This window comes from Mastomys coucha, unplaced genomic scaffold (assembly GCF_008632895.1).
Source record: "Mastomys coucha isolate ucsf_1 unplaced genomic scaffold, UCSF_Mcou_1 pScaffold22, whole genome shotgun sequence".
Lineage (NCBI taxonomy): Eukaryota > Metazoa > Chordata > Mammalia > Rodentia > Muridae > Mastomys > Mastomys coucha.
In genome coordinates, this window is record NW_022196905.1 from 89,102,709 (window position 1) to 89,129,245 (window position 26,537).

The window sequence follows — 26,537 nt, forward strand, 5'->3', positions numbered from 1 at the left end:
AAAAAAGTAATTTATAAAAAAAAAAAAATCCTGGAAGGGTGAACTTCCAAGAAAGAGAGACTGTTCAGACAGTTGACAGGAAATATAAATTAAGACTAAACGAGATGGCAAAATGCAAGTGCCTGAGACAGGATCTAAAACATGGTCATTTCCTGCTTAGGTACACCTCCTCCCAGCTCCTGATTCTGTTTGGCCTCATAAAGTACAGATATGAGATCTATTTTGACACAGATTTACAGTTTGTTTCTTGAAAAACCACGAGAGGGTTCCAAACTCTGCCTAAGACCCAAACCGTCTTTCCTAGTGTCAGTTCCAGCACACTATTGACTTCTTTGCAAAGAGGGAATTTCAGTTTCCCTTTAAATCTTGGCTTTGAGACTCCACGGTCTCCTCTCAATGAACAGACCCAGACTCTGTAATCATCACCTTGTACCTTTGAAGGCTGTAGGGTTCAGTGTTTCAGACACCACATTCCCAACATGTGCTATGAGTAGTTTGTGCACATCATCTCATTTAAACCCTATAGCCTCACGAGGAAAATAACACTATTTCCATTTCCCACTTAGAAAATCAAATCTTGGGCTGGAGAGATGGCTCAGCCGTTAAAGGCTAGGCTCACAACCAAAAATATAAGAAAATCAAATCTTAGGAAAGTTAGGATCATTCTAGGTTACATACCTGGACAGCTCTAGAACCACAACACAGATTTCTATAGTTCTAGAATCACTAAGCATTGAGAAACCAAGGCAGCCAACCCACATCTTTGAGTGTTTATTTCCCCTGAAAAAAATTGAGTAGTCATATGCATTCAGGCTATCAATGGTAACTGAAGATCCATTATATGCTAAGAATTAGTATTTTTATTAATATGCTTTTGAAAATTTAATTCACGAGTGTTTTACTTGCGTCTTTTCCATTCCTTCTTCCCTCTCTCTCAAATTTACCAGTACTTCATTATTATTGTTGTGTGTGTGTTTATACAACTAACTGAGCCCATTTAGTGTACACATACCTACATGTATTTAAAACTGACCACTTGGGATTGGATAGTATATCAGTGGTCTCATTCCTGGAGAGAACTGATTCTCCCTCTGCCAGCAGTCAGTGATTTCCTGTCACTCTTCATCTAGAGAGAGGACCTTGTGGCATTATTCCTGTTCATGTTGGCATGCTGACTGGTATGGTTAATATGCAGGTCTTGTTTCCTCAACCACATTGTTGAGACTCCATGGGTGGAGTATCCCTGTAATTTCTAGATATCACTATGTCAAAAGTAGGTAACTCTGTCTCCAACAATCTCTCCACTTCCCCTTTCATTATATTCCTTGAGCTTTGGGTATAGGGATAGCTCTGTAGATGTACCAGTTGGAGCTGGACTCCACAGGGTCACTTACTATCTTCATTTTGGCAAATTGTGTATCTATAGCAACCTCCGTCTGATGGAGGAAGGCCAGCTTCTTTGCTGAAGAGCGAGAGCTACACTTATTGGTGGATAGTATGTAGAATTAGAAACTTTATCAACTTAGGCGGGAATAGGTTCTCCTCTAGGGTCTATGACTTATCCGACCACTGCTGTTGGCTAGTCTTATAGGACTAGGCATGAATTCTCAACTATTGAGTAAGAATTAAGTCCAAATGTACTACTCTTAATTACCTCCGAGATGTAAGCACCGTTATTGTCCAGTTGGGCACACCTTGCTGGGCCCGTTATTGTCATGGCTAGAAAACTTCAAAGCAGAGTGGTACTACTGATTACCTTTCTCCACTGGTAGCTTGTGTAGGATTTTCTGATAGGATAAGAGCCAAGCCTTGTGTTATGTTTTTAATTAAACATTTATTTATACCTGGCATATAAAACTATACAATTTATATAAATCAATGGGGTAACATTTTGATACAAGAAGAGGTGATATAATTTTAGCATATATTAGTTGTACATAGTAAGAGGCTTTATTATGACACTCTGTGTATATATATATACATTTATGTATATATATATGAATATGTATATGTTTATCATATTCAGCCCACTTTACCCTCTTTTCTTCCTTTTATACCTTCACCTTCCATACCCAGCAGATCTCATTTTGCTTTACGGGTCCAGCACCCTAAACCTCACCGAAAATATGGGATACTTATCTTTCACAAGGATGGTTTTATTTCACTCAAAATTGTGGTCTTCAGTTCCATCTATTTTTTTTTTTGTAAAATTATATGATTTTATCCTTCTCCAAAGCATAATAATACTCTATTGTGCATACCTATCACATCTCCCATTCATTTATCAATGAGTACCTGGGCTGACATTGTAGTTTGACTACTGAGAATAGTATATTGATAGATGTGGGTGCACAGGTATCTCCACAGTGAACCAAATTTTGTTGTTTTTCCATAAGTGCCCAGTAATGGCACACTTAGATCTTACAGTGAGTCTAGTTTAGTTTCTGAGCGTCCCCATACTTAGTTCCTCAGAAGCTGTACTCACTTGTACATTTGTGTCTCAGCATCTGTGTGTGAGACTTCCTTTCTCCCAGTTTTCACATCCTCATTAGGATTTGTTGGCTTTTTCCTCCTCTTCCTCCTCTTGTTCCTCCTCCTCCCTCCCCTCCCTGCTCCTTCTCTACTTCCCCTCTCCCTTTCCTTCCTCTTGTCTCCTTTCCTTCCCCTTCCTTCCCCTCCATTCTTCTTCTCCCACTCCCTCCCCTCCTTCTCATCTTTCTCCTTCCATTTCTTTTCCTCTTCCCTCTCTCCATCCCCCTTTCCCTCCCCCTTCCTCCTCTCTTTCCTCCTCCACTCCTCCTCCTCCTCCTCCTCCTTCTCCTCCTCTTCCTCTTTCTCTTCTTCCTCCTGCTTCCTCTTCTTCTTCATCACAGACTCCTCTTCTTGCACTATAATGGTTACTAACAAAGAAATACACAACTAGAAAATGTGTAGAGAGTAAGAGGCTTTGAAACACTTGGCCCTAAATAGAACATCTTTATCAGAGTCTTCCCCCAAGGCTTAGGGATCTGTGCAGGAGAGGAGGGAGAAAGATCTTAAGAGCCATAGGTAACAGATGATACCCCTCCCCAAAGCTAGCATCTTCCAGATATAACAGGATTGATACACATGTGAACTCACAGAGATTGTGATACAAGAACCCATACAAGACTATGACACAACATTCACAGGTTCAAGCCAGACAATCCCAGCACTGAGAAGTCCACCCCTAGCCAAGAAGCTATGTAATTGGCACCTATTGGGAAAGGGGGGAAAAAAACAGTTTTTTTTCCAATAGAGTGTAGCTATATCAACCACACTCCAAGGTGGGCTTCATGCCCAGGAGTGGTTGGTTAATACAAAATAGACTCCATGTTTTTCTTGTTTATGGATTTTGGTCTTACTGGTTTTCTTTTTTAAAGTCAGGGTTGTTGTTGTTGTTGTTTTGATTCTCATTTGGTTTTCTCGGGGAGAAGGGGCAGAGAAATGGCATGAGGTTGGATGCATGGGAAAGGGGTAAGATGTGGAAAGAGTTGGGAAGGGGACAGACTATGATTAAACTATTGCATGCAAAATGTTAATTCAAAAGGGAATCATGCATTGCTTTACATTCTGCATCTATAGAAGTACAAATTCAGGTCTGTTTCCCTGGAATGCAGAGACCCAGACCTAGACATGGGTAAACAATTACATGAATGCCAACATTCGGCAGTCATTGGTTTACTAAACCCTGACCGTTGTCCTTGTACTGAGGGTGTTCGTTTCATGTCAGTGTTATCTGCTGAGCATCAAGTTCATTTGGATTTCCAAAATCAGAAGGCTGTAATTACTTGGTGGCTCCATATAATTAAAGTCAGTCTGAGAGTGTGGCACATGTGTCGTGTTCCCAAGCTGAGTCAAGGCTGTGTCAGCGAATATTTGTGGTCTACTGTTGTTTTCTCAGCATCTAGCCTGGTATCTAGTGTGAAGTAGGGTATCTAATGTATAATTGATTTATAAATCTAAGTTCTTAGTACTGTACATACCAGACATTGTTTATTTAGAAAAACGTATTTCACCTAATCTTTATTCTTAGAAAATTTACAAGGATCTCCGTGTGAGGATTACAACATTCTGACCTAGTAAACTGATTGACACAGATTGAAAAAATTCCCAATAAAATGCTTACAAGCTGAACTCATGAACATATTAAAAAGATTATTTATGTAATCAAGTTGATGTCATTCTAATGATGCAGCGATGGTTCAACCTATACAAAGAATAAATGCATTGCATTTCATAAATGGATCGGTAATTGTTGGCAGTTACGCCAACAGATGCAGCAAACAATTTTGACAAGTTCCAGCATCCTTTTGTGATAAGAGCCAAAAGAGGAGACTGGGAGCAGAAGGAATTTATTGCAGCAAATAAAGGCTACGTCTGGTAAACCTGTAGGCAGTCCTGCTTTAAATGGAGAGAAGCTGAGGCCACTTTCACTAAAACCAGGAGCAAGACAAGAGTGTACATTTCCCACTCTTACACAGCACTTAGAATCTTGAAGAGAAGGCCAGAAAAGGGAATACAATGGACACATATGGGAAAGATTGCCCTTATTTGTAAATATGATTCTAGACATTAAGAGACCCTAAGAACTGCAGCAGCAAACTCTGAGAGATGATATGCATGCAAGAAACAGAACTAACATGCAAGACCAGTGGCTTTCCTATATACCAGTCACGAAGATGTTGAGAGAGAAATGGGAGCTGGGGGTCTCATTCACAATTGCCTGAAAAAGTGTATTTGGGGGTGGAATAGGCCTATCACAAGGATGAAGTTCCTCCCTACAAGTAAAACTTCAAGACACTGAGGAAGAAATGAAATTGTTTATAGCATATACTATTTGAAGGGAGAAACAAAATTTGGAAGAACAAAAGGTAACTGTCCCCATGTCACACAGTACCATGTAGAATAAATGCACACAGTGGGGAAAAAATCTTGAGTTTGTCAACCAGGGTTGACAAAAGGACTCAGTAGCAAACACTCTTGTCACCAAGCCTAAGTTAGATATGGTGGCACATCTCTGTACTCCCCGTATTCCTACACTGGGGTGGGAGGAGGAAACAGGAGAATCTTCTGGAGGACTATGGACAATCTAGCCTGAAACATGCAGTGTGTAGAGAGAAGAGACCCCCATCTTAACAAGGTAGAAGGGAGAGAACTGACTCTGAAAGAAGTCCTTTGACTTGCACATGCAGGCATGCCATGGCACACGGTCCTTACCTACTCACACATGAAGGCACACAGTCACAGAGCAATAATGAATCAAAATCTTTTTAAAGATTTTTTTTATTGATGTGCATGAGTGTTTCCCATGATATGTATTTACATACACATATGTGTGCAGTTCCAGTTGGGGCCAGAAGAGGGCATCAGAACGCTGAACTAGAGTTACAGTGTCTTGGGAGCAGCCAGGTGGATGTTGTAGACCTGGTCCCTCTGCAAGAGCAGCGAGTGCTCTTAACCATGGAACCGCCTTTCCAGATGCATAAACGAATAACAAATATTATTTAATGAAATAAAATGCTCATAAAGAAAAAAAATGTGGGCTTTCTAGAAACAGAGTTAGACAACAGCTGCAGAAGTTCTTCTGAGATGAGAAATTTCTCTCATGCTCCAAAATAACTACCTTTTACTCTGAAGTCATCTCTTTTTACTCGAGACATTGCTAATAATGACTGACTTTCTAACATCCTGCCCTTGGACTTGTGCTACACTATTCTGATTTTGAGTCCTAAAGTCACAGTCTCAGACATTGCACGCTGGGTAATTTTTGTGAAGCCACATAGTCTTAATTTCTCAGTAATTCTATTTACAGAGAGAATAAAACAAAAACCATCTCTGCAGATACAGATAGCAAGCTAAAACAGGGATTGCTGCGTGTTACAGGAAAGCTAGGTGTGTGAAGTGCCCGTTTATAGGCACTCCACCCAGGACCTCCTGACATTTGTGTCAGTCAACTCTCTGACAGCAGTGACACATGCCCAATGCCTAACATAAACCACACCGAAGAGGAAAGAGCTATTTTCATTCAGCCTCAGAGTGTTCCGTCATGCTGGTGGGCTGGTGGTTTCTGGACTAGTGGTAAGATAGAACAGAATATCAGCGCAGAGAATTTACCTTTCTAAAGTATGCCTTTCCTCAGGAGCCTCCATTCCTTCACTCAACTCTTTGCCTAGGAGGTTATACTTCCTAAATTACGGTTGCCAAAATAATCTGTCTTTGGATGGGTAAGTATCCCAAGAAACACTAGACAAGTGCAAGTAGGAATGAAAAAGAGAAGGGTGCGCGCACAGGGTGTGATGGGAGAAGGTTCCCTCCGTGAGACCTGGGCTTAGTCTCCCTGGAAGGCTTGGGAAGTCAGGAGACGTGTCTCGGCGTCGTCTATGGCCTTCTTCCGCTTTGCACTGATTGGTTGAAAGTTGTCTCTGGAACACTACTTCCTGGCATTTCTAGTCTACCCTAGGTGAGGGTGGGGGAGTTGGGAGCAACACAGATTTCATAGCTAGATAGGCTGCAGCAGTGTCAGGCATTTGCATCAAGAATAGTCCGTGTGTGGAGCGTTGAGTGGTGCTGTGGTATGGATCAGAGCCTGCCCCGTGCGTATGCTGAGGGTTTGGTTTCTAGTTCAGGTCCTCTGCAGAAGCGCTGCTCTTCCGAAGCCACTGCGGCTCTTCCCTGACGGTTCCAAAGTCCAAAAAGCTTACTGGAAGGTGGGAGGACTGTGGAAGGAGAGGCTGAGTTAGAGGATGTAGGTTGTTGTGGGTGTGGCTTTGAAGGCTGTTGTGAACTGGTACCTGTTGTGTTTCTTTTCTGATTAATGACTGCCAGATGGACGACAAGAAAGGTGGATGTGAACTTGTTTGGTGATCTCATGGAAATGACTGGCCATGGCTACAATTGAGCTAATAAATCTCAGCATTCGACACAAGCCTGAGAAACACACCCTGGCTGTGGGGAATCAAACACAATCTTTAGTCCCGAATCCGAGATCGTGTGGATACTGTAGTCCACGAAGATGGGTGTTGCAGAAGTGAGGACACATGAGCCAGCGCTGCTAACTACTCTGGCAAAGGAAACTTCAAGGCATTCTATATTTGTTTTGTAGCAGGGATATACTACCTGCTTTTAAAGCCAGATTGACAGTAATAGCTGAGAATAAAAAAGCAATATGGAAAGATTTGAAAAACGCGCAGCTTGGTTTAAAAAAAAATGAAAGGCCTTTGGAAAGCTAGCTCTAAGGAAGTAAGTATGGCTGATGTAGAGATAGATAAGTACCACGAAAATGAAGCCAAACTTCGTGTACCTGAACAGCAAGATGCCTTGAGGGCAGCTCACACATCGGACAGATGGCCTTATTGTAAGGCTGAGGGTAGAAAACGAACTTCATTTGAGAGACTGTTGAGAAGGAAGTGCTCCTGAGGCTCACTGCCCACAGACGACTGCCTAGGAAGTCATTTCCCCAGGATTTTCTCATCTTGAGTGACAATCGAGATGCCAAGGCCACTGCAGACATGGTCCCAGAGACCGGGTTACTGAGCCAATGAATGACCTTGGCATTGCCCATGTGGTGCTGTGTTGACCAGAAAAGAGAACGAATTCCACAGCCATGGAAAAAGAGTGGAAGAAGAGTTTTATCAGGAGATGGAATGGGGATGAGAGAGGGACCTGGAGGTAAAAAACCCTAAATCTGTATTTATGGATGTATGGATGGATGTGTGTGTGTGTGTGTGTGTATGGAGCTGTCAAAGAATTAAATGGATACATAAATTATATAGTATAGTTGCTGTCATCAATTTTAAAATATGGCAGATGCTAGAGAGATAGTCCAGTTGCTTGATCTTGCAGAGAGGACTTGAGTTGGGTTGCCTGAACCCACATTGTGGCTCACAACTATTTATACCAGTTCTAGGGAATCTAATGCCCTCTTCTGGCCTTTGTAGTCATGAGGCATACATGTGGTGTACATACATACAAGCGAGCAAAACACGTATACATACATAGAATTTTTAAAAAGAGAAAGGAAGGAAGAGGAGAAAGGAAGAATGGGAGAAAGCATTGCTGTTATTCATCCTTACATGATCACAGAGGTTTCCAGTCAGATTTCAAAGGAAAGTCTGGGAGGCCAGGCCCTGTGCAGCAGTGTCAGAATCCCTGTAGGGACCTTCTGCGTGGTGCATGAAGCTGTGAAAGGGGAGTTATAGCTGCAACAGGTTCTAAGAGACTGGAGATTCCAGGGAAGCTAAACATTGTTGAGGAAACCTGCAGGTTGTGAGCAGAGTCATCCTAGGAGACAGGCTGTGTGGGCCGCAGCCAGCAAGGACACAGGGATGGGGCTGCCATCATACCACAATGTAGATATACCCTGGAAGCTGGATATTTAACTATAGGACAGAATGTCTGCCCTGCCAGGGTTTGATCTTATTTTTGTCTAATCCCACTTTTCTATGCCCTCTTCTGCCCCTTTAGGAGAATGTTCTAAATCGTTTGAATTTTGGAGGTATAACTTTTTTGTTGTTGTTGTTGATTTTTTGAGACAGGGTTTCTCTGTATAGCCCTGACTGTCCTGGAACTCACTCTGTAGACCAGGCTGTCTTCAAATTCAGAAATCTGCCTGCCTCTGCCTCCCAAGTGCTGAGATTAAAGGTTGCACCACCACAGCCCAGCTATAACTTCTTTTTTTTTATGTTTTAATTTTAGTCACTTACAATTTTATTATTATTATTATTATTATTATTATTATTATTATTATTATTATTATTTGCTAAAAGGCAAATTAATGAGCTTCATTGTGGCATCTTCACACAGGCATGTCATGATACTTTGATCTCCTTCATTCCCCTCTCCCATCCCCCAGTGCTGTGTCCCCTCCTGTCTCCAACTGGTACTTTTTCAGTGTTCCAGTTAGCTCCCACTTCTGCTTTCACAGTGCACTAATTCCATGTTCCCTAACCCTGTCTATTTCACTTCTCTTCAGATAGCTTCCTTCCCTCTCAGACCCTCTTTCTAGTTTCAGACCTGCAGATTCACTGTGTGTGTGTGTGTGTGTGTGTGTGTGTGTGTGTGTGTGTATGAAGTTGTAAAAGAGAGTACAGATATTGTTTCTCACCCTCTACCATGTGGGTTTCGGAAATCAGACTCAGTTGGTCACATTTACCCTGCCAGCCATCTCACAAGTTCTCACAAGTTCACTTTTTTCTCTGCATTGTGGTAGACTCCGGTAATCCCCTGGGAGACTGAAGCAGGGGGATTGCAGTAAGTTTGAGACTGCCTTGGTGTACATACCAAATTTGAGGCCAGCTAATAATGCATAGTGACACCCTCTTTTCAGAAGACCTTTGAAGACAAACTAAAAGTGTTTTGCTTTATGAGATGCCCATGAGAACAGAATATTTATGGTTCGCTTATAAAATAGCCCCTAAAAAGCTCCTGGTTAAAGGTTTGATCCCCAGCGGATGGATTCAACCATTGGGAAGTGGCTGAAGCCTGCAGGCTGTAGTCAGCTGGTGAATGAATCCCTGGGTGATTTCATATGATAGCATTACCGCAAGGCAGGTGGGGTGAACTTGATGACTTGGGTCCCTGGGAGCATGTGCTGGGAATTTATATCTTTCCTCAGTTGCTTTCCTGCCTCTCTTCTTCCTGGAATCTATTACGTGAGTGACTGTCCTAGTTCAGATTTCTATTGCTGTGATAAAACACCATGACCAGTTTGGTGGTGGCACACGCCTTTTATCCCAGCACTCAGTAGGCAGAGGCAAGCAGTTCTCAGAGTCTGAGACCAGCCTGATCTCCAGAGTGAGTTCTAGGACGGCCAAGGCTACATAATGAAACCCTGTCTTGGAAGAAAAACTCCATGATGACCCGAAGCAGGTTGGTGAGGGAAGCATTTATTTGATTTACATATCCTAGTTCATGGTCCATCAAGGGAAAGGAAGGTAGAAAGTCACAAAGGACAGGAACCTGGAGGCAGGGGCTGATGCAGAAGCCATGGAGGAGAGCTGCTTACTGGCTTGTTTCTCATAGCTTGCTCAACCTCCTTTCTTATAGAACCCAATTCCAACAACCCAGGGATGGCACTGCCCACAGTGAGTTGGGTCCACACACATCAATTCATCAACCCAGAACATGCACCACAGGCTCGTCTACTGGGAGCGTTTTCTCAAGTGGGATTCTCTTTTCCAAATGACTCTAGCTTCTGCCATAGCCAACACAGCAACTTAGCACACCCTGGTGTGCCACCTCAAAACAGCTCGTAAGCAATGGAGCCCGCAGGCCATCAACCAGAGCCTCTCAGACTGAACCAAACCAACCTTCCCTCACTTAAATTGTTTCTATAATGGTGAAAAGCTATGCAAACTGATATCCAGAATATATAAATTGTCAAAAACCTCAACAACAACCAAGTAACCATTAAAAAACAAAAAAACAAAAAAACAAATCACTTACATAGGAAGGACCTATAAGTAAAAGTAAATAAAAAAAGTAGAAGTGGCCACCAGGTATATAACAAAATATTCACAGAGAAATACACATCCAATCCTCTGCAAGAATGACTGTGATCTAATAGACTAAGGATGACAAATGCTGGAGAGGATCTGGAGAAAACAGAGCCCTGTGCACACACTGGCCACCATGGGAAACTGTATGGAGGTTTCTCAACACATTAAAAGTAGAACTTTTGTGTGACCCACCAAGCCACGGAAGGGGAAATCTCGAAGGAAATCAAGCCATTAGGCTGCAGTGATAATGGTTTATTTCAGTGCTAGTGGCAAATACAAAAACCAAAAACGACTAAGTGTTCACTAGTCGGTGACAAAAACATGTGGTACTTAAGCACAATAGAATACTATTCTGCCATACACTAGATGGAATTCTGTTGTTTGTGATAATATAGTTGAAACCAAAGAGGATTTCAAGTGAAACAAGATAAGAAGACATTTGTGTTACCTTCCCCCTTCACTTCAGTCATCTGACTTCTGGCAGCCTCTGCTTGGGGGCTAACACCTGGGAGCTAAGCCAGATGCTCTCTATTGACTGTCTTTGAAGAAGCCGCCTGGGCACGCCCACCGCCTGAGAGCCAGCTAGCCGCCTGAAGATCTTCTGAACCTGGGGACTTTGGCACCTGAACTTTCTTCCGTAGTGTAATCTAGAGACTTGTTTTCGGTTTCTCCTGTGACTATAAAAACCCTGGTTTATTCTCAGTAAAGTGGAGCCTTGATTGGGACCCAACTTGGCTTCATGTTTTCTCTTTGCATTTCAAACCCTTTATTTCAGGTCCTTTATTTCCTCCTGGCTGAGGAGAGCCCCGTTTGTGAAACTGCGGGCAGTTTCACAATTGCCACGTGATTCTCAGCCCTGTTGATCTCTATGTTGGTTTGAATAGGTTTGAATGCTTGTTCCATTATTGAATAGGTTTGAGTGCTTGTTCCATTATTGAATAGGTTTGAATGCTTGTTCCATTAGGGAGTGGCACTATTAGAAGGTGTGGCATTCTGGAGGAAGTGTGCCACTGTGCAGGTGGGCTTTTAGGTCTCCTATGTTCAATTTCTACCCAGTATAGAATCTAGTCTCCTCCTTGCTGCCTGTAGAGCAGGATGTGGAAGTCTCAGCTCCTCCAGCACCATGTCTGCCTTCACATTGCCCTACTTAACCGTCATGACGATAATGGACTAAACCTCTGAAGCTGTAAGCCAGCTCCAGTTACATGTTGTCCTTGATAAGAGTTGCCTTGGTCATGGTGTCTGTTCATAGTAATGGAAATCTAAGCTAAGGCAATCTCCTAAAGTTGAGAGAGAATTTGAACGGTGGTTGCCTAGGGGGAAGCAGAGGCTGGGGAATGGCTGGATAATGGGTAGAGTTCCAGTGGTATAGGAGCACAAAGCATTGTTGTGGATTGGTTAGGTGGCTCATTGGATAAAAGAACCTGCCGCAGAGTCTGACAGTCTGAGTTCACTCTCAGGATCCATGAGGAGAGAATTATAGGTAGTCCTCTGACACAATACACCTGTACAGATGCACATACATACACAATACATTTAAATGTAATCACTTTTAAAGTTCTGTTATGTTTTTTGGACAATAGGATACTACAAATCATGGCAATACTCTCCATATGTCAAAAAGCAAGAAGGAAGAGTTTTGATTTCCCATAAAGAAATGATTAATGTCTCAGGAGGTGAGCATGTTTGACTCGGTTTAAACATTATACAATATATACATGTATTAAAACATCATGTTGCACCTCATTACTATATGTAATGGAATTCTAGTAGGATCTGATGTCTCCTAGGAAAGATGTCAGAATGAACAGTTGCTTTCTATAAGTCCTTTGGCCTTGAAGAAGTTGTTGTAGAAAACAGTGATTGTTTTTTGTTATCTATAAGTTGTTTTCCTTTGGGAGACATACAGATTAGATTGGGGGCTTTAGGTACAAGGAATTTGTTTTACTAAAAAAACAACTTTTGTGTAACAATCAATAAATACGCTATTGGGCAGCTGTTTGACATTCAGTCCAGAGAGCCTGGATCTCCCTGGAACTGGCAAGGCCTTAACTTATCCTTGAGGGACTTTCTTGCTTTGATCACCCCACATGATTCAGAACACAGACAAATACATACAATTCATTTTTTTCATGTAGTGGTTAAAGTGAGGGAAAAAAAAGTTTTCTAGTCTGTGCAATACAAGATCTCCCCATGAAGCAGGTTGAGTGTGCCGTAGTTAGGGCTTCTACTGCTGTGATAAAACACTGTGACCAAGAGCAGTCTGGAGGGGGCCAGGGGTGGGGATGGGGCAGACAGGAGGAGGGTATTTCACCTTAGAGCTTACAATGCACCATAAAGAGAAGACTTGGCAGGAACTGGTGACAGGCCACGGGGGAGTGAGGCTCACTGACTTGCTCCTCATGATCTGCTCAGTCTGCTTTCTTACACCATGCAGAACCACCTGTCCAGAGGTGGCACTGCCCACCGGGCATGGGCCTTTCCACACTGACTGTTAAGAATGCCCTACAGACCTTCCTACAATCCAAGTTTGAGGGGGGCATTTTCTCAACTAAGATATCCTCTTCGCAGATATGCCTAGGTGTGGGTCACCTTGAGAAAAATCCAGCACAAAGGGGGAGTGGAGTACCTGTCTCAGCATGTCCATCACAGCTAGTTTGCAGTATGCAAGGTGGGGACTGGAGGGACTGATTGAAAGAAAGTAAGGAAAAGTTTACTGAGTACCAACGATATTCTACTTTCTTCCTCCAGTGCTTCTAAGCAGAGATGGTGAGCCTCTGCACCCAAGCTGAACAGCTGCTATACTTCTGTGGAGCTGCGTATTGCCCTGTGAGGTTTCAGAAGCAGAAGATCCACAAACAAGAGTCTGAGACCATGCTCATCCAAGAAAGCTGCAGGTCCCGCACCACGAGAACCTTGACTCCTCTGACCTGGCTCCTGTACAATTCCCGCAGCACAGGTCTCCACCCGGCTCCCAAAGCAGACACCCTCCACCTCAGGGGCACTTATCCTCCAGAACACAAAATCGCCTCATTTTCTCACTCTATCAGATTTCTATTCCAACAGCCGACTATCCATAGCCACCCTCCATGAAAAAACAACTTCAGGTACTTCCTGTTTCTTGTCTTGTTCTATCTCCTACATAAAATTCAAGACATTCTTTTTCATGTATGTATGTATGATGTGTCTTCTAGAACAACATGCTCTGTGAAAGGTGAGACTGATTCCTTTCAGCTATAGCATATTCTCAGGATCTGTTAGTAGGACCTGATGCTAAGTACGTTATAGTACTTACGAATGAATGAACGGATGATAAACATCAACACTGTGGCTCTCCTCTGCTCCTCATAGACTCTTTCAAGCTGCTATGGCCCAACTACAAATGCCTTCAAGATAGACAAGCTGGGATTAGGTTCTGTTGAGATCCTCATCCGCACTGAACTGTGACCAAGGGCTCCCTCAGCGAAGACTCTACAGTTAGACACTTCCTTAGCCATTATTTAATATCTCATTTTATAGATCTAGAGACTGACAGAGAAGTGGCTTGCTTACGGCAAACATTTAGGTTTGTAGGAATTTTTTGCTGAATGCTATAGAAACTTTGATTCTACTAATATAATTTTACAGAAATATGTAAAAAAAAAAAAAAAAGACCATGTGGAAAACTTTTTTTTCTTTTTAATTTTTGTTGAGTGGGCTTCTCCATGATCATACCTACATGGTATAAGATTGGAGTCATGACTCATGGGATTTCATGTATGAGAGGAATTTTTTACTATCTATCATCTAGTTTCTTTCCTGTTTTAAAAGACATGGTTGCTAAGAAGAATCACCACAACCCGATAACTTGTTTAAATTCTTGCAAGTACCAGTTACTCACACATTTCTAAATTATTATCACTGTTTGTCCTCTTATCAACTATTGGGCACATATTATCCAGTTGGGCACTGTTGGCTCCTGGGACGTAGAGACATTCATCATTTTAGCAAATAGAAAGTAAACGCTGGCTACACTAGTCAAGGCACAAGCTAAAATCATTTGGTTGTTGTTGTTAGTGATAGTAAATGTTTTAAACTTTTAAATAAAAGTCTAAAAAACATCTTGGGGCTGAAAATCATTGCTGTCAACTAAATTATCCTGTATAAGAAATTCTTCTGCCCTTCAGACCATCCTGTAGAACTTTCTCCTTGAGTTTGTCTCTCTGAGGATGGCCATCAGAAAAGCAAGTGATTGCTTAGGCCTAATTTAGAGACAGGCATATTATTTTAAATAAGGTAACAGTTAGAAATCTTATTCTAAGATTTGAAATGTTTTTCGCCCCCCTGGGAGTAGATTTCCAGCAGCATTTGACAGAGACTGAGATGGTGAATTCAGACAGTTGGGAGAAATTTGAGCTGTGTTAACGGCACCTAGAACACCAAATTCCCTGAGGTTTGGATATGGCTTGGGTGTGTTACCAAAAAGTGCATGGGTCTCAGGCTTGGGACTTACTGTGACTGTGTTGTAGGGGGAGTGGAGACCTTAAGAGGTGGAACCTAGTGGAAGGTCCTTAGGACAGTGAGGTTGAATCATGGGACGCTAACTTATCCAGAGACAAAGTTGTTTTAAGAGCAAGTCAGACCCCTGGAACAACTCTCTCGCTTCCTGAATGTGTGCCCTCTTCCTGTCACACCCACAGCACTGCCTGTGGCCTTCACAGAGTCACACTAAATGTGGCACAATGCTCCAAGACTCTGTAAACTACATCAGCCTTTTAAAAATCAGCCTGACTCAGGTGTTCAGTATGATAATGGAAAACAAACTAACAGAATTCTGCCATTAGACCCACTACATCCAAAGCACCAAGTCCAATCTTCAACACTAAACAAACAAACAAATAAACAATCAAAACAAAAACAAAAAACACCCAAAAATCTCTTAGGGAAATTCTGGAAAATTCTGCTAGCTGACAAGGTATGACAGATATCACAGTAGTGTAACCTTATCTGTCCTACAGATAAGAGGAGGTGTCTACTCCTGTAACTTGAAGAAGAACAGAGTCAGGTGAAACACAGACAAGATGGAGTCTTAGGGTTTTATAGCTATGAACAGACAAGACACCATGACCAAGGCTACTCTTATACAAAGACAACATTGAATTGGGGCTGGCTTACAGGTTCAGAGGTTCAGTCCATTATCATCAAGGTGGGAGCATGGCAGCATCCACGCAGGCATGGGGCTGAGGAGCTGAGAATTCCACCTCTTGTTCCAAAGGCAGCTGAATGACTTGCTTCCAGGCAGCTATGAGAAGGGTCTTAAAGCCCATACCCACAATGACACACTTCTTCTACCAAGTCCACACCTCCCAATATTGCCACTCCCTGGGCCAAGCACATACAAACCACCACAGGTGTGCAGCAAGTCCTGGTAACCAATGTGGAAGTCTAGTGGGTTTGGTTCTAATTATGAGTTTCTGGTTGCTTGTACATCTACCATGTATGTGCCTGAACCCCACATTGAAAAAAATTAAAAAGACATTAGATCTCTTGGAACTGGAGTTGCAGATGGTAGTAAGCCACCATGTGGATGTTAGGAACAAAGCTTGGGCCCTCTCAAGAGCATCAGTGCCTTTGACCATTGAGCCACGTCTCCAACTCTTCTAGTTTAGTTTCCCAGCAGCCAATCTCATGTTACCTGCCTCAGTACTTTCATGCTACTGTGCTTCAGTGTTTTCTTGTTCTCAAGAAAGAGTACAGAAATACTATCAAGTATGGATGCATTGTTATGGACTGTTTTAATTAATATTTTAATTGTAATATATTAATGTCTCTGTGGGTAATAAAGATGCAAGTAGTTATGGAATTTCTTGGTCTGTATAGCCGGAAGCACAAGGATAGTGTAAAATATAGGCATCGGGGGATCAGAATATATTGTTAGGCTGTGGGTTGTCTTCATCTCCAAACTCTGGCTTTTTCTGCTTAGTTTCAGCCTCAGTTTCTACATGGGAGCAAATCAACTACAAAAAATCCACCCCCAATTATTTCAGCCCATAAAAAAAAAATTTGCCTCTGTCCCAAATAACTTAGCAAAGATTTCATTATACCGTAATGGTTCTGGTGGGCCATATATCATCTCTGAACTGAGATTTTTTTTAAACAATTGAGCCTAATGTTCAGCCAGATATTCACTTACTGACTAAAAAGGAACATTAGGAGAGTCAGCACAAGCCCTGTGATCATTCTGTACATACTTTTGAAAACTTATATGTAATGAATAACATAGACAACTATCTTGGATTTATGGAGTTTAGAATCCAGGAGTTAAGACATCAAGCATACACAAACAAACACACACACACACATGAATACATGCTTGTAAACAAATAAGAACTAAACAACACTCAGGTAGGACATGGAGTTTGGTTGAAAGAAGTAACCGTGGCACAGTCACCTCACCTGAAAGCTGATGACAAGCACACATAGGGCCCTGTGCTAATGAGAGATGGTGAACGTACCCAGTAATGTTCCAAGCATACTGAAAAACCAGTACACGTGTTCTAGGAGAGACACCTGTTGTTTTCTTCCACCCAATATCCTTGACCCCATCTCTGCTGTCTCACCTCTGAGGAACTTGCCTCTGGGGTGGTTCAGGAATGAACATGCGACGGCAAGCTAGGCAACAGGGACGTTTTCTTTTTACAGCATCAGAAGACATGAACTGTTTTGGGCTGTGGATGTTAAACTAAGAATGTGTAATACATGAACTTGGCAGACTACATGGTCAGAGAAGTAAGAACCCTGGCCATCTACATTAGCAAATCTTTTCCAAACAGGATTGAGTGAAATAGAAGACACACCAGAATCAGCTATGACTGAAGAAAGCTAAGATTAATAAAATACTCTCCACTCTTTCTGGCCTCTGTCATGATCACCTTTTTAAAAGGCCTTAGAGAAAAAGGTTTTGTTTCAAATGACATAATCTCACAGCAGTGCCAAAGGCCTTGCCCTCCACGGAACACAATAGCCCACATACAAATAAATAAAAAAACCTGGGTAAGAGTAGTCAATGGGAAGAAACCAAAGATAAACAACAACTTGTTCTCAACTTGTAGCAGCCAAGCAAAGCTACCTGAGCTGATCAGGTTGGCCAGTTTAATAGCAGGAATCCAAGGTTACATTCACAGCAGGGACCAAAAGGCTGTGCTGAGCTCCACTGTCTTGGCTTCTGGACAAGAAAGGGAACTTGTGACCGAAAGAGACACTCCAAAAAGAATTTCAATGAAGTACAACTTGAACAAAAACAATAAGTTACCCAGATTTCTTGGAGCATAGACAGAAGGCTTGGCATGTGGAGTGAACTTCATCCACAAAGAACACAGCTTGGACTTGTAGCTATGGAGCCCACTGGCCACGTGGTCCCCTTGGGCTGGCTTCCTCCTTGACTTGTAGGAATGAAGCCCACTGGCCACGTGGTCCCCTTGAGCTGACTTCCTCCTAAACTGTATTTGGTGAGTGCCAATCCACTCTCTTGCCTTTGCTACTTTTAACTCTGTTTAAATGATTCCCACAGAAATCTTTCCCACCCTAGGCATCATGGTAAATATTCTTAACTAAGATATCATCATTGGCTTTGTGAAAATTTCCCCTTTGGGACCATAGAAGCAATGTTGATGGTGGAAATATAAAATAGCTCAACCCTTTGGAGAATTGTTTGGCAACATCTCATGGCAGTAAATATACAGCTGCCCTCTGACCCAGTAGTTCCCATTCTAGATATTTACCCAAGAACAACAGAAATGCATGTTCACACAGAGAAGTTCCTATAAAAATGCTCACAGCATATTTATTCATAATAGCCCCAAACTGGAAATGGCCTAAGTGAATAACAAGGGGAGAATAAATCAATAAATGCCATTACTACTTGGAAATGAAAAAAATCAGATTACTGGCAAATTCTGTAATATCAATAAATCTTCATTGTGCCAATTTGGGGGTGGGGAAGCTAGATGTATGATAAAAAAATTACACAATGTGACTCTGAGCTCATGAGAATGGTCTCTATCCTGTTTTGCTCAGTGATTGTATGAATGCATGAAGTTGTCAAAACTCATATAACTGAACATGTAAGACCAATGCCTTTTTTTTTTTTTTTTTGGTTTTTCGAGACAGGGTTTCTCTGTGTAGCCCTGGCTGTCCTGGAACTCACTCTGTAGTCTAGGCTGGCCTCAAACTCAGAAATCCGCCTGCCTCTGCCTCCCAAGTGCTGGGATTAAAGGCATGCACCACCACCGCCCGGCCTTTTTCTTTTCTTTTTCTTTTTCTTTTTTTTTGTGGGGGGGACCAATGCCTTTTTAATGACTAAAAGAGTTAATGCTCCCCTGTGAAATATGATTGACATGACCTTTGCATAATCTCACACTTTGAGTACTTGAAAAAATACTTCCTGCCATGCCTTGAAATGTCTTATGGGTTAAGGCCCCAGAAGAATTCAATACCAACAGATGCAAATTACAAACAAGAGCCACACTGATGAGACACTTGGTAAGTTCTGGAGCTCAGATAAATGCCACAGGGTTTGTTTCTGCTCACAGCAAATACATCTGATCCTGTGACCTAGAAAGAGGTAAGCAGCAGTTCCAGCTGGTCTGGTTCCTGGGATTTACACAAAGAGCTGAGCTGGAATGGAACCCTGCAAAGTAGGAATACAAACACCTGTGTAGTCATCGCCAACTCAGCCTCCCGGGGAACACTCTCTTCTTTCTCATGTAGTCTTATTTGTATCATATAACTCTGTTCTTTTTTTTTCTTTTTTTTTATATCAAGCATGACTTATTAGGTCAGCAATATAATATAAAGGTTAACAAAGATTAAAAACATCAAGGTCTATGTAATCAGTAAGAACTTAGTCCAAATTCTTGCTCTGTTATATCTTATCTGAATTTGATAAGGTTAACATACATCCGTAAGGTTTGAGAGCCTTTTATTCTGGACAGGTTGGGGAATGCCTCAATATGTCAAGGACTTGCCATGGGGAATCTGAGCTCAGGCCTCCAAACCCACATAAAAGCTGGATGTGATAATGTGCACTTGGAACTGCATAGCCAGAATGATCCCTGGAGCCCACTGCTCAGTCAGGCTAGCCTGACTGGTCAACTCTAGGCCACTGAGAAGTATACAGTGTTCCTGAAAATGACACCTAAGGTTGTCTTATGGCTTCCACATGTGTGCACATTAACACACAGCAGTCCCTTACTGCTTTTAAAATTCTTTCTTTGTTTACTGCATTTGGTGTTTTGACTATTATGTGACCAGAGGAATTTCTTTTCTGGTCCAATTTATTTGGAGTTCTGTAGGCTTCTTGTATGTTTACATGTCTGTCCCCACACAAAAATCCTAAAATAACAAAGAAGTATGAGGAGCAAGGACAGAGTCACCTTTGAAAACAATTTCAAAAGTTTCAAACTTCTAAGCTATGCCGTCTGATGTGAAACAGGAATTGTTATCTATGTTTTAAGAACATGGAAGCCTAAGTCTGAAGTCATGATCTATGTCAACATAAAGGTGATAACAGCTACTCCTTGTGTGAGTGGCATTTGTTTAAAGTTTTATTGAACAATTAAATACATCTGGACAAGGCACACATAATAAATATGAACCTTGATGAATTTTTACAAGTTGAATTTACACCCCCAGTCACAGCTCAAATTAATAGAAGGTAAGAGTAGACTAGAACTAGATCTGTATTTCCCATTTTTCACAAAACTCAAGTCTAAATGGATCAAAGGCTGAAACAGGACCAAATATTGTGAATCTGGTAGAAGAAGATGAAGATAATAGCCCTAGTGTAGCAAAGGACTTTCTGAACAGGACCCAGACACTGCAGGCATTAAGACTAACAATTGATTAATTGGGATCTCATGAAGTTAAATATTCTCTGTATAGAAAAGAACATTATTCAAGGAAAATGGCAGCCCACAGATTGGAGAAAAATACTCACTGGTTATATATCCAACAGAGGGTTAGTATCTATAATATGTTACAAAAAATTGAACATCAAAAAAAAACCCAATTTAAAAACGAGGTGTGAAACTAAACAGAGTCCTCAAGAGGTGAAACACTGGCTGAAAAGTACTTTTTAAAGTGTTCAGCATTCTTAGCCATTGGGGAAATGCAAATTTAAACTACTTTGAGATTTCATCTTACCATGGTTAGAATTGCAAAGGTCAAAAGACAGGTGACAGCAAATATTGGTGAAGATGCAGGGAAAGGGGGTGCTCATCCATTGCTGGGGACAGTGCACACTTGTACAGATGCTGTGAAAATCAGTGTGGAGGTTCCTCAAAAAGATGAAAATAAATATCCCTTGAGATCCAGCTGTTCCACTCTTGGGCATGCACTCATCTTACCACAGAGAGACTTTGTCATCCATGTTCACTGCTGTTCTTGTCAGAATAACCATGAATTATAAAAAATCTATATGTCCACCAACTGATGGATGGATAATGAAGTGTGGTACATTTACACAATGAAATACCATCCAGCTTTTAAGAAAGACGAAGTTAGGAGGTAAATGGAAGGTGCTAGAGACAACAAAGAGAAGTCAGTGCGTGGTGTAACCCTTACCAGAGACACTTTGCTTTGCAGGTAATGGGAATTAACAGAGACTCACGAATGGTCAACAAGCAGAGGATAAAAGATATGAGAGGGCTCATCCTTAAAAGATCTGTGTCACACCCCTCCCCTCAAGGCTCAAGAATATCTGTGGAAGAAGAGGTGGAAGGATTGTAAGAGCCAAAGGTGATGAATGACTTCAAGAAAACAGTGGTTTGCAGACACTACAGGGCAAATGCAATACAAATCTACAGCAGCTCTGACAGCTTGAACAAGACCTGCACACGTTCAAGCCAGACAAATTCCCACTTGTAAGAGGAGGTGGGTAAGAACGCTCACCTGTTATTAGCATCTGATGGCTGCTGGAGGAGGAAGAACCAGTTTTGTGCAGTGAGGTAGTGCATATTAGTCACTCTCCAGAGCAGGCCTCACACCAGAAGCACTTAGCTAACACAAACTAGATTCAGTGGATTTAAAGAAAAGGAGAGAGAATAAGAGCTGTGTGCATAGGGAGGTGGGGAGAATCTGGGAGAAGTTGGGTAGGGGTATAGATATGATAGGAGTACATTGTATGAAACAAAAAAATTAATAAATCCAACATTTTAAGATTTTTAAATTAATTTGTAATTGCATCAATTTCTGCTATCTCTTTTCTCCTTCCCTTTTACTCTATCATGTTCCCTCTTAAATTCATGGCCTCTGTTTTTAATTGTATGTGGAAATATATAATTAATATCTCTATCTATATATCTATAACTATACCCATGTCTATGTCTATATCTATATCTATATCTGTATCTATAGTTATATATCTAATCTATCTGTATAAAGTTCCTTTCTGGGCTGACAGTTTGGACGTTTTCGCCTAGAGAAGACTCTCTCTCACTATCAGCATTCCTTACTTGACTACAGCTCTTTGTATATACAGGGTTGAGGCCCCATGAGATTTCTTCCTTCCATATGAGCATGTCTATTGTTGTCATCTCTGTTCAAGTCTTGTTTATGCAGCCATATGGAGACTTTATGGATGTAGCTTCTCTGACATTTCTAGGAGATGAAATCTCATAGCAAACTTGTGGATCCTCTGGCTCTTGCAGTCTTTCTGAGATCCCTCCTTCATGATTCCCAAGCCTTGGGAGCAGGAGTTGTATTGTTGATATGATCATTTGTGGCTGGGTATTACACGGTCACTTGTTCTCTGCATTTTGATGGATTGTAGTTTTCTGTAATTGTCTCCACTTATTGGAAAGAGACATTTCTTTGATGAAGATTGAGATGTATACGTCTCGATGGGTATATGGATAGACTTTTAGAATATATTTAGGAATTATGCTGGTTTAGCAGCAAAGTGTTAGCTGTGGGATCCCTTCCAAGATTCCAAGTGAACGCCACTAATCCTGGGGTTGCTTAGGTTTCCAGCACCAGGCATGATTTCTTTCTCTTTGAAGAGGTCTTAAGCCTAATTAGAGAGCTGTTGGCTAACACAGAGAGATGCACGTCTCTATTGCACCTTAGAATAATTGTGCAGTGCTGCTCATTGACGTACTTCCTAGGCATCATAGTTTGGTAGGCCTGTTGGTTGCTTCCCTCCCTTGGAAGCTGACACAGCACCTTCTGGTACCATGAAAGCTAATCTTCAAGGAGGAGGCTTTCAGGCAGGAACTAGCTTGGATCCTCTGAGTCATGTGCCCAAAGCTCCTGATGTCGCACCTCCAACTTCTTAGAGGCAGTCAAGGGAAACAGCAATTGCTTCAGTAGTGACAGTTTTGGAATTTTAGTTCCTTTAAAAAACACAGAAATGTTATAAGAATATGTTTTTGTCTTAATCTCAGGTGTGAGATATAGGGCTGCTTAAAATTGTCCACAGCAGCTGACTAAGATTTGCTTTGTGCTCTAGCAGGGCCGTGACTTTGCCAGTTACAATTCTGTGATTGTGTAACATTTGGAATTCTGGGGAATTTTCAGAGGGTGATGATAGGTTATATCAGCCAATTCAAGCTAAATTAAAGTAAAAAAGCAGGTTTATTGGGGGCAGCACTCAGGCAAGTTCTATGACCACAAACGAGAGTGTTATTAAGTCACCATGCAGAGAGAGACAAAGGGAAGAGGACAGACAGAGAGACAGAGAGGAGGAAGAGAAAGAGAGAAAGTATGCACACAGAGAGAAGAGAGAGAGAACAGAGATGTCTGGATTATGAAGTGAGAGCTGGTGGGTGAGAGGAAGCCGAGCCCTAAGCTGGACAGTTCAGTATAGAGGGCAGGTATACCAGCCATGCCCTGTAACAGGGAGGGAGGGAGGCATGTTGGGAGACCCTGGAGCCCAGGTCTGCTTTGATATGCTAAATATGGACCTCAGCTGCTTGTCCCAGGTCAAAAACTCAACACGTATATATGCTAGAGCCCCAATATGTGGGTTGTCATTGGGTTGATGGTTAGTGCTGTTGGTCGTGGTCATGTGCAAAGAAGAAATAACAAGAAGAAAAAAAAATAGATATCCTGATGGTGAAGATCAAACTTGCCTGAAGGAACTCGAGACCCCTAATCAACAGGACTTTATTCCAGGATCTAAAGATGTGGACCCACAGACAAGTGTGAGGATATGACATTTGTCTTTCTGGGTTTGGGTTACCTTATTCAATAAGGATCTCTGATAGTCAGGCTTCTAATGGGCACCTTTACTCATCTCTGGCCCTCAGGTGAAAGTCTAAAGATATATACCACTACCCATATTACACTGGGTAATAGCACTGTCCTCTTAGTATGACAAGTCCACTCACTCATGAACTCATAGTAGCTGTAGTTCTCTATACAAAACCAGGCCAGCATGGAAGAGTTGAGGCATGTGAGTTCCTGCCCATAGAGGAGCTAGTGATTGTTGATAGCTTTTGGTGAGAAAAGAGAATCAGTTTTCTTTAGAGATATGGCCTCTGATAAGAGACCATGCTCAAGTGGATGACTCCATACCCATGAGTATATGAGAGGGACGAACTGTATTTGGTGGATTATTTTTTTTAAGATAAAGGAAATGAAATGGAAGGGGTTAGAGAGGTTGAGGGTAAACCTGGGAAGAGTAGGGAATGAACATATTCATAAAAATACATAATATGTATGTATGAAAATCTCAAAGAATTAATAAAAATATGTTAAATATGTAATGCCATATTATAGGAAAAAATAATTATACATAAAATATAAATATTAATTGTAACATAGTAATAATATTTTACAATATACATTATAACATATTGATGCATAATGTATAAATAGAATACATGTCATTTTATATATCATCACTAATCTAATATAAATATGATTTACTAGGGCTCCATTATTACATTTATGTTATCTATCATAAAATAGTACCTATAACTCATAAAGCATCTGCTTTGTGATATGACATGACACATAACCTTTCATTTTAATCCCCTCACTTTGCTCTTAGCTCCTGTGACCTTTGCTTCATGGATGAGTAGAACATACCATACAAAGAGAGAACGGCTAGGCTCTAAGGTATGTCTCTCTCTGACTGTCTTCCATCCTGGACCTTTCTCTTCTCAGCTTTTCTTCTCTTCTAAAGAGAAATGCTTGACTTTATTCTCTCCTGAGGTCTGGATATCTGTCCCTACTGGGTGACCTACTCTCTGTGCTGGCTTCCATCTTTGCTTGGATTTTTCCTGCTGGAGGCCAAGCCAGCTCTCTACAGTTGCCTCTTCTTACCTGTGGACACCTGTGAGTCTGGCCCACCTGTTTCTCCTTGAACTTCTCCTCCCTGCACCAGTTAATCCGGCAAAGCCCAGTAAAGAGGCACCTCCACCTGTCTCCGGTAGCCTGGAGAATCACCCCTGATTCAGCATGAGTGGGAAGATTTAACACTGGCTGGGTGTGGTGGCACACACCTGTACCTACTTGTGAAGGTGAGGTGGCAGAGCTTCTGAGGCTAGGAAATCAAGACTAGCTGGGGCATCGCGACAAGAGACCATCTCAAAAAGAAAAGAAGAAATGTAAAAACGGGTAAAAATGGAAAGAAAGAGGAAAAACGTCCCAGAACACTTGACCTTGCCAGACCGTGTTTGTACTTTCAGGAAAAAAAAAAAAAAAAGAAACTATTTGTCTAGAAAAGGGAGAATGGTAGAGGGAGACTCAAACTAGAACTGATTATGTCTTCCTTTATTTTGGTGGATGGAAAATACTATATTTAGAACATGTGAATCCCTGCGTAAGCCACAAATCTGAGGAATGATTTGTGCAAGCATTTTATTATTCACATCTACTCCTTCATAAACAGGAGACAGTGCCACCCCAAAGACAAGAGGGTCTTACAGTTCCTGCTAAATCACTTTCTTGGAGAGAAAGTGTGGTAGGGGGAGGTGGGGACACTGTGTAGTCAGAGGTGGAGGGCAGAGATGTGTCAGTCCATTCGAGTCAATAAAGCAAGCAAATCCAGCGGAGAAAGGCCCCTCCTTCCTCACAGAGGTAAGCAGTGATGTTACCACAGAGCTGGTTCTCAGGAAGTGTTTGACGGGGCCAAAAGGAAGCCACGAGCCATGAACACGAAGCTCTACTTTCTAATCTTTGATGCCAAACCTCGTCCTCTTTCTGATAACTTTTAAGTTTCTCTCCTTCCCAGCTTTTTTCCCAGCTGTGGGACAAGTCACTTCCAGAAAGTAGCCCGGAAGAGGCATGGGAAGAGCAGGCTCCTTCTCCTGCATTTTTCTCTGAGCAGCCGCTAGTTAGCCCTGTGGAACTGTTGATGAAATGTCTACTCCATTGTGGGTCGTTTCTACCTATGATCAAGTGTCCAGCAGTTGGCCAGAGTCAGTGCTCTATCTCAACTTTTTACCAAGGATGCGTTTCCAACATACCTACAAGTTTTGAGATTTGCCATTCTCTTATTTGTTCAGTCTATGTCATGGTATTAGAAAAGGAGGAGGAAGAGGAAGGAAAGGAAGAGGAGGAGGTGATGGTGGGTGGTGGTGATTCTGGAGAGAGAAGGAAAAGCCCTTTATCAAAAGGACTAGGGGTTTGCCTTCAGGAAAATAATTGCTTCAAATTCACGAGTTTCTCTGCTAGATAGTAACCTTTCACTCAAAGCTTTAAGTGACGATACATCTGGGTGAGTCTTCAGAGAGTTGATTGTTTATACTAAATAATGCTTCAGGTATGAACTCCCTGTACTCTGGGCTCCACAGCAGCTACATACTTGCAGTTTGCTTTCGGACTCTGACAGCACCCTTGCACAGCAATAAACACACATCTACGTTATTATTTTATTTATTTAGAGAAAGTTTCATTATATAGGCCAGGCGGGTCTTGAACTCACAATTCTCTTGCATCAGTCTCTACAGCACTGGGTTTACAATCATACACCAGTACAACTATCTTACATTGTATTGTCCCTTTAATTCCTTATGCATGTTTGTACATGGACGT

At 41.7% G+C, this 26,537-nt stretch overlaps 2 long non-coding RNA genes across 2 annotated transcripts in view; one reads left to right on the forward strand and one right to left on the reverse strand.

The window, feature by feature from the left end:
- LOC116104764 overlaps nucleotides 1-14,136 on the forward strand; it is a 19,044-nt gene extending 4,908 nt beyond the window's left edge. Inside the window, exons 2-3 of the long non-coding RNA XR_004123957.1 lie at nucleotides 12,101-12,193; nucleotides 13,269-14,136. This is a non-coding gene — a long non-coding RNA (uncharacterized LOC116104764). The remainder of the gene's footprint in view (nucleotides 1-12,100; nucleotides 12,194-13,268) is intronic.
- The window catches only part of LOC116104762, a 73,706-nt gene continuing 53,753 nt past the window's right edge, over nucleotides 6,585-26,537 (reverse strand). The window contains exon 4 of the long non-coding RNA XR_004123954.1: nucleotides 6,585-6,737. This is a non-coding gene — a long non-coding RNA (uncharacterized LOC116104762). The remainder of the gene's footprint in view (nucleotides 6,738-26,537) is intronic.